The sequence below is a fragment of the Vulpes vulpes genome, chromosome 15, assembly GCF_048418805.1.
Source record: "Vulpes vulpes isolate BD-2025 chromosome 15, VulVul3, whole genome shotgun sequence".
Lineage (NCBI taxonomy): Eukaryota > Metazoa > Chordata > Mammalia > Carnivora > Canidae > Vulpes > Vulpes vulpes.
This window is the reverse complement of record NC_132794.1, coordinates 18082617-18093860: the sequence shown is the minus strand read 5'-3', so window position 1 is coordinate 18093860 and position 11244 is coordinate 18082617.

The window sequence follows — 11244 nt, the reverse complement described above, 5'->3', positions numbered from 1 at the left end:
AATAATATGGAATTATGGGGCACCTGAGTGGCTCAGTTGGTAAGACATCCAACTCTTGGTTTCAGCTCAGGTCATGATCTCAGGGTCCTGGAATTGAGCCTGCCATCAGGTTCTGCACTCAGCTGGGCATCTGCTTAAGATTCTCTCTCTCTCTCTCTGCCCCTGCCCCTTTGGCATACTTTCGTGTGTGTGTGTGTGTGTATGTGCACACACACTCTCTAAAATAAGTAGATAAATCTTTAAAAAATTTTTTTAAATAAAATAATCTGTAATTAGCTAATATAGACCAATTTTTATCTGTTTTTTGTTCAAATCGATCTATGAATTATAGTTTCAGGGCTCAAAAGCTAGAGCAGAAACTCTGAAGTCATGTGGCAACAATTGTCACAGTTGATATTGAGTTATACCAAGTTATATATATGTTCACAAATTTTTCTACTAGTTAATGAATTACAGGGAGAAGACCCACAGTTCCAACACATTCTCAGTGGTCCATGAACTAAAAGAAATTAAGAGCCACCTCTCTGGCATTTGCCATACTGACACTGAATGTAAAGTCCACGAGGGCAGGAGTTTTGTCTATTTTGTTGACTTCTCTCTTCCCAGTACCTGGAACATTTTAAGTACTCAGTAAATATTTGTTACATGAAGAAATGAATCATAAAAAAGCATTGCAAGATCTCAGTGTTTTATTAATTAGCTAAACAAAGATCAAATATTACTCATTAAAAATTAAATGTTGATTTTTTTAAACTAGTAACCCAAATCTGATTAAGGTTAATTAAGCAGAGTATTCATGAGGCAGAAAATGCTAATTTTGCAAACATTTGGCTGACAGGTGGTTTCTCCACTTTTAATTTCGTCCATTGGCTCATGTTGTCCCAGAAGATCTGTGGTTTTTGCTTTATCTATCTAGTAATTACATGCTTGTTTGTCAATTGTTTGCAAGTCTGGACAACACCAAGTGGTTTAGTGAGCCCATCCTCTTCCCGTGGCTTTCTGAGTGCCTCCTTGTGGCAAACCTTTTGAAATTTCATCCATTTATCCACTTAACTCGTTTATTGCCTACATATATTTCAACAGGCATGTAATGATCCCTTTGCTGTTCAAGGGTTTAAGCACATTTTTGTTTTTCCTTTAACTTCACTCACCTCTTTTCCTATTTGGTGCCACAATCTCAGGCAACAGAACATGTACTTTTTTTTTTTTTTTAAGATTTATTTATTTGTTTTAGAGAGAGAGAGAGAGCACAAGCAAGAGCGGGAGTAGGGATAGAAGGAAAGGGAGAAAGGGAGAGTTTTAAGCAGACTCTGTACTCAGTGTGGAGCCCAACGTGGGGCTTGACCTTATGACCCTGAGATCATGACCTGAGCCAAAACCAAGAGTCAGAATCTTAACTGATTACCCCACCCAGACGCCCCAACATATGCTTTTAATAATTAGAAGATTGAGACTGCCAAGGAACATGATATGTCTGTATAAGAATATTTTAAAATAAAATGTATTCATTTTATTAACAAATACAATTCTTGATTTTTTTATTTTAAAAATCTAATTATAGGGGTGCCTGGGTGGCTCAGTCTGTTAAGTGTCTGCTTTTGGTTAAGGTCATGATCCCCGGGTCCTGGGATCAAGCCCCATGTTGGGCTCTCTGCTCAATTGGAGAGCCTGCTTCTCCCTCTACCCCTCCCCACTGCTCGTGCTGTCTCTCTCATGTGTTATCTCTCACATATAAATAAAATCTTAAAAATAACTCCAAACAAAATCAAATGGTAAAGGATATAATAGTATAGATGATAAAAGAGTAATAGTATAGAAAATTTAAAAGTAAACGTTAAAGTACTCCATGCAAATTGTTTACCGTTATTGTCATTCCATAGAGATGGTGAACACTAACGAAAGTCCAAAATCAGTGTATTGAGGAAACAGAGGGTGGTTAGAAGTAAGCAAACTGTCAGAAGCAAATTACAAAGACGATGTGAAAAGTACAGGGACCCAAAAGTATCCATTGCTTCCATCTGGGGCCAAATTTATTTCCCCTTATAAGACTGCTAATAAAATATTTGTCTTTCACAGCCTCTGGGTTATCTGGTGAATTTCCTGGTTCTTGATGAACTAGTTCTACCTTGGTTTATGTTTTGTGTCATTTTAATCTAAATTGATCCAAATTGGTGCATGTTGTCAAGAGCTATTGTGTCCCCATGAAAGTATTTAACTTCTTATAGATAATGGCAATGCTCACCAGAATTGACTTGATAATGATCCAAAAAAGAAACAAAGTCACATAGACTCTGGACTTTTATACATCTCTGCTAACTTGTTTTAATAACCTTGTACCATATAGTACTGTCTTAATCTTTTGCTTTGAAATAATTTTAGTCTTACAAAAAGTCTCAAAAATAGTACAGAGCACTCCATATACCCTTCACCCAGCCTCCCCTAATGTTAACATCTTACATATAATCATTGCACCATTATCAAAATCATGAATACTGTGTTGTTACAAATTTAAAATAATATGTCCTAACTGATGCTGCCATTGCTATACTTTTCTTTCTCATCTCATTAGATCTCTACTTCTCCACTCCAGAAAAGATAAAACTAAATTCTGGAAAGGGATCCACTCATAACAGGTAGCCCTAAGGAATAGATTCATTCCCCAGTCCTGTGCTTTTTTTTTTTTTTTTAAGCTGGATTCTTCTTTCTTAATAGCACTGGGCTGTGCTATGCCAAATGTCAATATTTGAAGCTCGGGCTTCAAAATAGTGACTTGCTGCTTCTGTATTAAGAACTCTCAGAATATTCTTATCAGGGACTTGTGTTAATAACTCAAATCTCCACCTCATACCCATGCATACTATCTAGTTAATAAGAGGTTCATCTCCTTTTCAGTGAATACCATTTCTTTGTAACAATAAACTAAATATATATCTTGGAGATATATATTTATATATATATATATATATAGATATATATTTATATATATATATAGATATATATATATAAATATATATATAGATATATATTTAGATATATAGATATATATATATAGATATATTTAGATATATATATATAGATATATATATATATAAATATATATATAGATATATATTTATATATATATATATATTTATATATATCTAGGCTCAGCCTAGACATTTGTTTCAAGGTGATTCCAAATTCTAGCCTCTGGATTTAGTGATTTTCATAATGCTTCGATATGGTAACTATTTCAAACTGAAGGCCCAGAGGAAATGCAAATATTTCTTTTTTTAAAAGATTTTTTTTTTTATTATTCATTCATGAAGGACAGAGAGAGAGAGAGAGAGAGAGAGAGAGAAAGGCAGAGACACAGGCAGAGGGAGAAGCAGGCTCCATGCAGGGAGCCCGATGCAGGACTCCATCCCAGGACTCCAGGATCACGCCCTGGGCCAAAGGCAGATGCTAAACTGCTGAGCCACCCAGGGATCCTCAAATATTTCTTTATAACAATTTTTAAAGCCAAGAAGGTTTATTTGTAGGGTCACATTTCTAGCTCATGGATTCGTGGTGTACTTCTCTGGCCTAGTTTTGTTGTGCGTGTGTGCACCTGTACATCCTGGGAATGTGAGGAACATGGGGAGCTGTGGGTTTGGGGTCAATGTCATCCATCCCTGCAGTCTCCCAAATCAATGGCAAACCCAATAGTGGCTTTGTGTTCTCCACAACAATAGACAAAACCCTCCTGGGATATTCTTCATTGGAAAGTTCAAGAAAAATCCATTAAAAGTTTCACATTGACCTGTTTTGCTTATAGAAGTTTGTTGGCAGGAAGTAAGTGCCTGGTTTCCTTTTCCTTTCTTTCTTTCTTTCCCTTTTTTTTTTTTTTTTTGAAATATACTTGACACATGTTATATCCATTTCAGATGATTCGTTACAACACAGTGATCCAACGATTTTTTTTATGTGCTTGATTGATGAGATGAAGGAAAAGGCCAAACGTGAAAAGTTCAAGGATCAATTTGCTATTCAGATTCGAAAAGATTTAGTTGCAAGAGTCTTTTGTGACATCTCTAAGATCTCTCTACTTACCTTACTGTACTTCTCACTCCTCGCTCCAAAAAAGAAGGGAAAGAAACCCTTTGCGGTCTGTTGTCTGGGTTCTTTAAATACCCATTGGAGCCTCACTGCCAACGAAATGATTAGAAATCACTGGGTTGTGTCTGGAAGGGGCACCATGTGCCTCTGGCCCATCTGAATTTAATCTAAAAGGGCTCCACACTGGTAGTTGAGAAGAGATAATTACTGCATTAAGTTTTGGAATGTTCACAGCACTTGTGTTGCTTTCTGAAAGAAAACGAGGCCATTTGTGCCTGCCAAGCTTCAAGACAGGAAACATTATACTGGTTGTGGGTAAGATCCAGTATTTTATCATGCTAAGATAGGGAGACTCACCCGCTGGGCAGCCAGAATAAATATTCTCCAAGCCTTGGCTGGTCTACAAGCCCAGAACCTTCGCTCCATCCCCCTCAAAACTTTGTCACTTTTAACCAACAGTTTTTTTTTTTTTTAAATTAGAGTCATGTTATTTTCTTTCCCTTAAGTTGCTCCACTTTTACATATGAAAATTAAATAGATCTGTGTGTAGTGAGCCATATACGTTTGCCAGACTTACCTATAGTTTTAGGAAATTTTATTTATTTTTATTTTTTTAAAGATTTTGTTTATTTATTCATGAGAGACAGAGAGAGAGAGAGGCAGAGAGAGAAGCAGGCTCCATGCAGGGAGCCTGACGTGGGACTCAATCCCGGGTCTCCAGGATCATGCCCTGGGCTGAAGGTGACGCTAAACTGCTGAGCCACCTGGGCTGCCCCAATTTTAGGAAATTTTAAGGAATGATTTAGAGCATGGTAGAGAGAAAAATAATATGCAGGAGACATTGGATTGTTTGGGACATGCCTATGTGGATGTTGTCAAAAGGGTTGAATCAGCACAAGCAACCTACATTAAAATAAAAACTCACGTAGTTCTGGGTCTGGAACTGCAAGCAGCAGGGTGCTTTTCCAGTCATTACTATCATCAGAATATTTTCATCTTTTTGCCTCGGGGCATGAAAATGAAACTAATCCACTCTCCACAAAACCCATTAGCAGAAACAATGAAAAACGAGTGGTCAGACGACACAGGGCTGGCTTTGCAATCAGTTTAGTAGAGTGTAGATACAATGAGAATGTCGTTTGTCAAAGCAGTTCACATCATAACAGGCTAAACCATTTTTGGACATTCTGTCTAGGTTCCTTTCTAGCTGGCCAGTGCGCTTTTCCTTTTTAAAAATAAAACATCGGTGTTCTATTACTTTTTTGTCTTTGCTTGTTTTTCCTTTTTCTCTTTTCCTCAAAGTTTTCTGATGTTAGGATCCTGCCTACTGTCTGGGACAGGAAAAAGATAAAATTCCCTCCAGCTATCCTTTGAGTGAGAAGATTCTGATCGTTTTCCTCTAGAGAAGCACCTGCTGCCGTGAAAATGACCAGCCTGCCGAGGTGATGGGCAGCCTGGCGCTGGGTGCTCCTGCATCCGTCTAGGTAGCTGCTGAGAAGCTCTCTCTGCCCGTCTCGCCTTCCAAAAAGCAAACCCCAGACTGTCCTCACCTCTCAGCAGGGGGAGGACAGCCTCCGGGTCCTGTCCACAGCAGCTGAAACCCACGGTGCACCTGCAGATTTATTTTAACCAAGACATCCGAATTCTTCCTTTAACCCTCTTCTGGAAAGAAGAGAAGGAGAACACCACCACGATACGTATTTTCCTTCTCATCTATTTGCTCCTGAGATTTTGCCTGCTGGAGATAAAATCATTAGAAGCAGAGGACTTTTGACATTTTTTCCTGGTGAATTTTCTGTCCTCCCCTGGCCTCCTCGGCTCCTTCACCAATCTCATGCCCTACTCTTCACCATAGTGACAACTGGAGACGTAACTCATCCTCTTGACCCAACAAAATCATAGTCACACAGTCAATGCTGTTGGTGATGGTGTGGGGAGCCTTTCAGAGCATGAAGATATTGTAGAAAAATCCTCAACTCTTCTCACAGAGATACAGATCCCTGTGGTCTCCTAGAGCTGTGACTTTCTCCTTTACCATATTAGCACCTTAAAGTTACTCTTTTTTTCTGACATAATTTGAAGACAATACACAATGTGTTGTTTATACAGCTTGGCTGTGGTATTTAAGATGAATTTGATTTCAGCAGCCCGACATTTACCATTGTGAAAAGTGGCACATTCCTTATCCGCTATGAAATACCTGGGAGAAAGACCAAATGATACTATTTGTCACCCTCTCCCACATGGGTCATCTCCTCTGGTGAGATTAACCTAAATGAGGTTGGGAAAAATCCCTGAATTCACTGGGGGGCTCTCTTCACCCTATCGCTGAGTGGGGGTGGGGAAGCAGCTGCTGGAGAGGATGTTGGGGAGACAAGGGAGAGATTTAGGGGAGCCAAGACTTTGTTTTACAAAGGGCATTACAAGCTCTGATATGGAATGTTAAGGAAAACAAACAAAACAAAACAAAAGGTCTCAGTGAGAGCTGGAGGTAAGAGGAATAGACCAGAGTCCTGATTATATCCACCAGAGCTGTGGTAAGTCCTTTCACAACACTGGGCTTAGTTTCCTCCTCAATAAAATAAGGGACCTATCTGAGTAATCTTTAGCGTCCTTTCACCTTTAATATTTCTTTGATCTTAAACATTTTGGGCAAAATTTTGGTAACTAGAATGAGAGGTAGCTTAGAGACCTGAGGACTATTTCATTTATTTTTTTTTAAAGTCATAAAATCAAGTGTAATATACTTTTATTCTCTTGGAGATAAAGATACAAAGTCTTGGGGTACCTGGATGGCTCAGTTGGTTAAGTGTCTGCCTTTGGCTGAGGTCATGATCTCAGGGGAGTCTGCTTTTCCCTCTCCCTCTGCCCTTCCACTCACTTGTGCTTTCTCTCTCTCAAAATCTTAAAAAAGAAAAAAAAAAAAAAGATACACAATCTTTAGCCAGAAACATCTTTAGAGTCTCAGGAGATTCTGTGGGCCAGGCCCTGCATACCCATGGGTCTCAGTCATGGAACGCTCAGAGAGGACAAAGCTGAGGTGTGTGCTGGGAGTCCAGTGTTTAGGGGATCATCTTTTGGTTTGAAGATGAATCTTCTTCCAAATATGCAGAGCTTTTATGAGTAGCCAAAGTTTAAAATGAGCCAGGAGAGACTAGACATGGGATTATAAATATACACTGAAATTGGCAAGGTGTAGCTTCCAGAAACTCATCTCTCTTAGACCTATTTCCTAGCAGACAACTTTGCTTCCTCAATTCCTGAAGCTTATTGGAGATTCTATTCTGTACATGCCTTTGGTTGAGTGCCCCTGAAGTGTTTATTTCTCTGAGTTTGTCATTTTTCTCTGCCCTATTAAGTATCTGTATTTCATGGTGCAATTCGCCAGAGCTTTTATCATAATTTCTAAGCTGAAGTACAATTCTTCAGTAATAGGTGTAATTTTCATTAAATGATCGTTTTCCTTTTCTTATTGTTGGAGCTCCGTCCCTTGATGTGAAAGGGTTGCTGGCCGTAGATAAAACCCTCTGGTTTGGAAGGATGAATAAAAATGATGCAGGCTATTTAGAGGTTGTTTTTTTTTTTTTGCCACGGAAGCTTATCAGAAGCCTACTACCTCTGCCGGGCCATTCATCCACACCCACATGGAGGAAACTACAATAGGAAACTGACATAAGCAAAGACATTTTATTCAGGCCCAAACTACATATGATGAAGAATATTTAAGACTTTTTAGTCTGTGACTGGATCTTGAGAAAGCAAAAGAAGATATTCAGCTCTTTTGGTTAGCTCCAGTTTTTATATTTGGGTAAATCAGTCCCCTTCCTCCCATTTTGCCTCTCCTCATCCTTCTCCTGTGCTAATTATCAAAGTGTGACAACCCAAATGTATGCACTTATTCGAACAAATGCTCACTGAGCACTCATCATGTGTGAGGCACTGCTCTAGGCACTAAGGATTCATTAGTGAACAAGATAGAAACAAGGACTTGCCTTTATGGAGTTTATATATTGTCATGAAAGGAGGGTAGTAGGCAAATAAAAGTAAGATGGTGGAAAGGAGAAAATGATGGGGGGCAGGGATGTAGAAGGCTGGGGGAGGAAGAGAATTTAGTTTTAACCAGAATGGTCAGAAACAACATCATCAAAATGATGACATTTGATCAAAGACCTAATGGAGATAAGGAAATAAGGTGAATGGACAACCAGTGGGTTGTGATTTTTGTACTAAGCAACTGTAAGAGTGGAGTTGTCATTTCATGAGACTGGAAGGACAACAAGAGGAGCAAGACATCTGGGGTTTGATGTTGAACATGTTAAGTAGGAGATGTCTGTTAAACATTCAAATGGGCAAATCAGCAGGCGAAGGGAATCTGAAGTTCAGGGGACAGGTCCAGAATGGAAAACAAAAAAGAAATTGTCCTACCCAAGGGAACTGAGCTACGTCCTTCTGTGCCCCAAACAGTCTTTCATTACCAGTTAATTATGCTAGGCCAATCAAGAAAGAGGACTGGCTGTCACCTCTACTTATTCTAATGGAATATATATATATATATTTTTTTCCTTAATGTGGTTTTAAAACATGTTCACAATTTTCTGATATGGTTTCATCAAGAGATAAAGTCTATGTGCCCTCTCCTTGATCTGAGGCAGGTCTTTGTGACTCCCTGCATGAACTGGGTATGACAGAGGTGATGTCATGGAAATTCTGAGACTGAGGGCAGAAAAGGCAATACAGTTTTTGCCCTCCTTTCTGGGACGTTCACCCTTGGAACTCTGCCACTGTGCTATCAGAAGGGCCAAGCACACGTGGAAAGGAACTGAGGCCTGTGGCCAAACTCCCAAGCTGACCGCCCACGTCAACTTGCCAGCCCTATGAGTGCGCCATCTTGGAAACAGATCCTGCAGCCTTTAGATGAGCTGCCCCCGTTGATACTATGTGGACACACGCCTTCTCCACTGAGCCCTGTTCAAATTGCTGACTTGTGGCAAAATAAAAATTGTTAGTGTAAAGTCACTGTGTGCATAGTTGTGGTAACTTGGAGACTTGTAAGGTCTTGCAAGTGGAACCACATGTTTGTTTTTTAGCCACTGTATCCCCCATCCCTGGCACTGTCTGCGTGTATACAGTAGGCATTCAGTAACAGTGTGATGTGAATGAATGAGCCAAGGTGAAGCAACTGTGTGGTAGGGTTTTTGTTTTCTTTTGTTTTTGAGTTTTTATTTTTTCCTTTGGTCTCTTGGCTTTTTCCTAACCCTTTCCTTCCTCCTACATTGGCCAGCTTGGGCCTTCTCTCCATGTCATCCCCATAGGAAGGCAACTGCCCACCCCCTCTGTCTGCCTGTAGCATGTATTCAACCAAGGCCAGAGCTCAGGTCTGCAGACTGGGTTGGGGCCTCCTCTGCCTCAGGGGCGTGGGAGTTGGGAAGGGGCTTTTAAGAAATAAAAGGAAAAAGATAATAAAGTCTTTGGCAGTTTCCACCTACTCAGATCCTCAAAGGTTGCAAGGTATTGATCTAGATTAATTAGGAGTGTTTCCTTGCCTGCCATGGCCGAGACCTAGGCCGGCTGAGAGCAGAAGCCCTCCCAGTCTCCGGCTGCCACCACCCCAGGGGGGCCTTGACTCACAGAGGCCCAGGCCTGAGGCTGCAGAAATCTGGGGCAGCTGTCAAGAAGCCCCTCTCAGGGGCCAGAACTCCTTTGCCAGCCTGGATTCAAGTCGGACTGCATAACTAAAGCAGTTGCAGTTTTATTTTTTTTTTACAGCTTTTTTCCCAAAAATGATTTGTAGTTGTGTGTGTAGCACTTTGCCCTGATATGTGTGCTCTACAATAAAAACCAAATCTAAAAAAAAAAAAAAAAAAAAAAAAAAAGAAAGATTCCTAGTTTGGAGAAACAGTTCAGCTTGAGAAAAACTAAGTTTAGGGCAGTTAAAAATTGCAGTATGCTCTGAGGTGTGTCAAACAGGTTTTCCAAGAACACTTAGTTATCCAAGACAACTTAATGACAATTAAAATGATTTACGCTGGAAATTACTCTAAAATCTTTTCAAACAGAGCAATGTTAGAAATGAGACATTGCCTGCTGGTTGGCCTCAGGGCCTCTAAGTTGCCAGAAGAGGTGGTGCATAACCATAATGGATCTTCATATTCTGATTTGATCTGCAAATGTATTCCACAAGTAAATATATATAATCAGGGGTGCCTGGTGGCTAAGTTGGTTAAGCATCTGCCTTTGGCTCAGGTCGTGATCTCAGGGTCCTGGGATAAAGCCCCAGGTCGAGTCAGACTCTGCTCAGTGGGGAGTCAGCTTCTCCAACTCTCCCTCTGCCATTCCCCCTGCTTGTGCGCTTGCTTTCTCTCTGTCAAATAAATGAATAAAATAGTTAAAAATATATATAAAATCAAAGCAAGGGAATTACATAGTGGTTTGTGCTCTGGTTTTTCCTATGCACACAAAATCACACCACTGCAGTGTCCTTATATCTATACATAGGGAAGAAGAAAGAGAAGAAGATGGCTGCAGGGACCTTTCAAGAATCTTCTACAGGAGAATTATCCCTGAATAACCAGCCTCATAGGAAAATGCTATGTACAATGAAGGCAAAATTAGCCTCTTTTCATTTCAACTTGGCAATATGTGACATTACCTAAGTCCTCCTCAGTCCTGTTGGTACTTTGAGAGGACACTCACATATACTACTGATGAGGGTAGAACTTCCTTTTTTGAACATCAGTTAGGTATTATGAATAAAGAGATAAGAATTAAAAATACCCTTCTAGTTCTCGGACACGCTCCCGAGTAGCTAACACTTACATACCACTTACTCCATGTCAGAAAATGTTCTGAACACTTCATATATATTAACAGATTTAACCCTCATGACCACTGTATGAAGAACTATTATTATCTTATTTTACAAATCAGGAGACTGAGGCCGAGCCTGACTCATGTGCATTCTTGCAGCAGATGTTAAACTATCTTTTATTAAAAAGCAAAAACTAAAGAACACGTTGGTTTGTGGTCAAAGATATTGGCTTAAACAGAGTAATAGCAAAAAAAATTTCCCAAGAGGGTAGATTGAATATCTTTATGTGGTCTTTAAAAATAGTTGAGAAATTTTTCGGTGACACAAGAATATGCACATATTAAAGTAAGTGGAAAAGC